Here is a 4,504-nt window from a genome sequence, read left to right as displayed (position 1 = left end):
TCAAGTTATTTTGTTGTAACAAATCATGTTTTCAACAGACAGTTAATCTTGAAAACAAAATATTCCCAGACACTTCGTCAGTGAGACATGGTATTCTCAGACACTTCATCAGTGAGACATGGTATTCTCAGACACTTCATCAGTGAGACATGGTATTCTCAGACACTTCATCAGTGAGACATGGTATTCTCAGACACTTCATCAGTGAGACATGGTATTCTCAGACACTTCATCAGTGAGACATGGTATTCTCAGACACTTCATCAGTGAGACATGGTATTCTCAGACACTTCATTAGTGAGACATGGTATTCTCAGACACTTAATCCTTTAAAAAAATATTTTTAATGTTGTAAACTTGGTTAGAGAGCTGCTTATGACTGAAATGTTGACAGTCACCTCTAGCTAGTAATGTCCCTGAAGAAAATGTTGAGTCAGTCACGCCTAGTACTGTCTATAAAGAAAATGTTGAGTCAATCACCTCTAGTACTGTCTATAAAGAAAATGTTGAGTCAATCACCTCTAGTACTGTCTATAAAGAAAATGTTGAGTCAGTCACCCCTAGTACTGTCTATAAAGAAAATGTTGAGTCAATCACCTCTAGTACTGTCTATAAAGAAAACGTTGAGTCAGTCACCCCTAGTACTGTCTATAAAGAAAACGTTGAGTCAGTCACCCCTAGTACTGTCTATAAATCCAGTCTTGCATATTAATCAGTGACTTTAACTATGCTAATCGTTGGTTTTCCTGGCTGATTCATGCAACCCATTCCATAATCTGATGGCAATAGAGAAAAAAAAACATATACATATGTCTATGATCAATACTTCCTCTAGTAACTAGTTTTTCTTCTCTATTGTCATCAGATTATGGAATGGGTTGCATGAATCAGCCAGGTAAACCCACGATTAGCATAGTTAAAATCACTGATTAATATGCTTTGGTATATAATAGTATTGGCAATCTCCGATATCCTCATTTCCTTACAATTAACATATTATAGATTACACTTACATTAATCTAATTTTAACCTATTTTTGTTACAATTATTGCAAACTCAAGATTAAAAAAAAAAAGCAGATGCCGCATTGAGGTGGTAAAGTCTAGCTTCCAAAGTTTTGACCTAGACAGTAAAGGTCTGCAGCAGAAGTGAACAGCATGTTAGACTTAACGTTATGTCACCTACTGACCTTTTGAACTAATGAATGGGATGGTTTTGTTTTTGATTAGCCCCACGTGCTGCTGACGTGTTATTTAAACCTATCTGAAGCAAAGTAAAACATTAAAATGGAAAAAAAAAATCATGGCACGCTGTCGGGGTTTTAAAGGGCAACTAGGAGATAAACATTGGTGCCATTTCAACCAAACTGACAGGCTGCTAGACTAAGTGGGCCAACAACATGTTGGGGTCCTCAGCGTTACAAATTAGAGTATACAACTCAATATAGTTTGTTCTTTTTTTTTTTGGGGGGGGGGGGGGAAAGGGGGGGTATTTTGAGTAAACGTCTCAACGCGTGATCAAAATGGCGATGTGCCCACATCAAACAGAAAAACCAGGCTGAGAAGGCAGGGTGTATTTTTGGTCGAAAACCTTACGCAATTAGATATAGACGTCTATGTAGATATAAATTGATTTGTGAACAATTAATTAATTTGCAAATTATAAATACGTTTTTTTAACCAAGCAGTCATTATAGTTTGATTTGTACTGTGCTGAGCGGCCCCGCATTTAAAACGAGGTAAACTATTTCTTTCTAAACAAAACAAAAGTGTGTGTGCATTTCTAGTAAACCATCATTCTGAACTTCCTCTACTCTGTCAATCAAGAAGAGTAAGGTGGAAGTCGAGGTTGGTTTGGCTTTACGCCACTACGTCCGGTTCCGGTCTGTTTCATCATTAGACTTGTACCAAGCATGTTTTTCTTCCAAACATTTCTATACGGTATTTTATGCTTCTCACATGAAAATGGGATCTACGTATTTTTTGTATTATTATTTTACCGACAGAGTTTTAAGTAAATATTAAATAGCACTTAAAGATTAATTTTGGGATCTTTGGGCGATTCTGAGTCCACCCAGCTCTAATGGGTACCTGACATTGGTTGGGAAAAAAGTAAAGGCAGTTGGTCGTTGTGCTGTCCACATGACACCCTCGTTGACCGTAGGCCACAAAAACAGATGACCTTTTCATCATTTGCCTATAGGTCACTAGGTCTGAAAGAGGAACTTTACTTTACTTAAAAATTGTGAACTTTTCACTTCTTGTTGCTTGAAATAAGTCAACTTAACCTGATAAGTACTACTTATCGTCATCTTTAAAAGAAAACAGTAATTGCATTAAATATGAATTGGTAGCTAAAGGAAGTGTAAAGAATTTTTATATAGAAACAAAATTCCAATAAATAAACATATTTTAGCGTTTTACGATTCCTAATCGGCTAATAGCTTGCATTCTTTTCATAGGTTCAAAATAATAAATTGAAAACTGGGTGGATGGGTATTTCGAAAACAACTCGATTTTCCTAGAAATTGGGCAGTTTAAGAAAAAAAAAAGAAACAAAAAAACTACCCGATTGGTTACACGGTGAAAACTCTGGTTTGACCATTTTTCAAATGATATAATCATCTTAAAAATAAACTTGGCTAAGATCTTTTTTTAAATACGGCTTCAGCGGGAATTACCGCACACGTCTCAAATGTTTCTTTGTATTCAGTAAAGAGTTAACTTTTTCTCTCCTAACTGACGATACCAACGTTGATTTAACCCTTTAAATTAAATTAATTATTGATTTTTATAAACTTTAAATTGTGTTATATAAAAAGAGCATACATTCTTCTATAATTATATACCTAATCTAACATTTCTCGATTACATACAAAAAAGTAAGTTTAATCATTACAAAGTAGTGAAACACAAACGAGCAAAAATGAATAATTCCAACGAACGTAGAAAATAATTACGGAAAGAAAGAGTTAAATAGATGGCACTGAACATTTTGTGCACATGTAGACATGAAGGACTTATAACATCTATTTTGTCAGCGCTATTTTGTCGGGTAACTGGAAAGACTTCTTGCACTAATGAAGTATTACAACAACTAACTAGAATGAGAAATGAAAGACCACCATCAGCTTCATAAAGTAGAAACTGATACAATATATATATATATTCTTTGTTTTGAAATGGAGGTTTAGATCTAGTGATATGATTGTTGAAATATGATTTCAATCTAATGTGACTTATCCGAAGAAGTAAATAAACAATGCGGAAGAGCTGGGGGGTGAGATCATATATAACGGGCATGTCTTTCACTTCTATGTTAAAATGTATTAGAGGTTTATGGCAATGAAATCTTTTTTAAATACGAGGTGCAATTAGAGTTTGTTTGGAAAGATCTTTAGCATTGCTGACACTCTAAAAAGCATACAATTTGAATATCTGTGTTCTCATAGAATGATTCCATGTATATTTGTAAGAAAATAAAATAGCACCTTCACATATCAGTGTCAAGATAAAACAAGATTACAAAGACAGTTTGTGTGGAAACACAAACTCAAAATCGGCACCCGAAGTGATCCACCCAGGCAGGCTTCAATATTTTCAGAAAGAACATCCAAATGAAATTATATCATAGACAAATGAGAGATAAGAATGGAGAAAGAAGGTTGACAGATCTTGTGTAGTGCCCCAACGGTACAGCAGATCAAAGGATAGGTGCAAGTGAATGCAAAGTTAGACGTGAACCTGGCATAACTAGTTCCCCTTTCAGACCTTGTGGTCTATAGGGCAGATGAAGTAAAGTTAATCTGTTTTTGTGGTCTAACGAGGGTGTCATGTAGCCAGCACAACCACCAACCGCCTTTACTTTTCCCCAACTAATATCAGGTACCCATTGGAGCTGGGTGGACTCAGATGCGCCTAAGGATTCCGAAGTTGAAAATCCCAGTCTTCACCAGGATTCGAACCCGGGGACCCCGGTTCAGAAGCCAAGCGCTTTACCGCTCAGCTACCGCGCCTCTCCTGGCCTAACTGAAGTCTTATAATTGGTGTAATTGTTTTGAAAAGGTACAATTTCGCAATAAAGAAAAAGTCTACGAAAATGAAGTTTACAAGATTACTATTCGTTTTAATTTAGGTCTAACTTATAATGTATACTAATTAGCTTTTTCTCTTTAAAAAACTGCTTGCATAACTAATTTTAAAAATTAGATTTTTCGCTTTCAGAAAAAAAAGTAGCTGTTGCATCAGAACTTTGAATGGTCTAAAATATTGTGATGTCGGATTTTCAATATCTTTTCTAGTTTACGAGATCTAAACGGGACGGACGACAGACGGTCAGACGGACAGATATTTCGCACAAATAGCGTCTTTTCCCCTTTCGGGGGCCGCTAAAAAATGACTCCAAGACATTGTTTGACTCAGCATAGAAAGAAATGAATGAAAAAACAAAACACTAACTAAAACAGAACTGTCAAACATTTAAAATGAACTAAGAACACGTAATG

This window comes from Biomphalaria glabrata, chromosome 1 (genome assembly GCF_947242115.1).
Source record: "Biomphalaria glabrata chromosome 1, xgBioGlab47.1, whole genome shotgun sequence".
NCBI lineage: Eukaryota > Metazoa > Mollusca > Gastropoda > Planorbidae > Biomphalaria > Biomphalaria glabrata.
The sequence above is the reverse complement of the archived record's forward strand: the minus strand, read 5'-3'. Positions refer to the sequence as shown.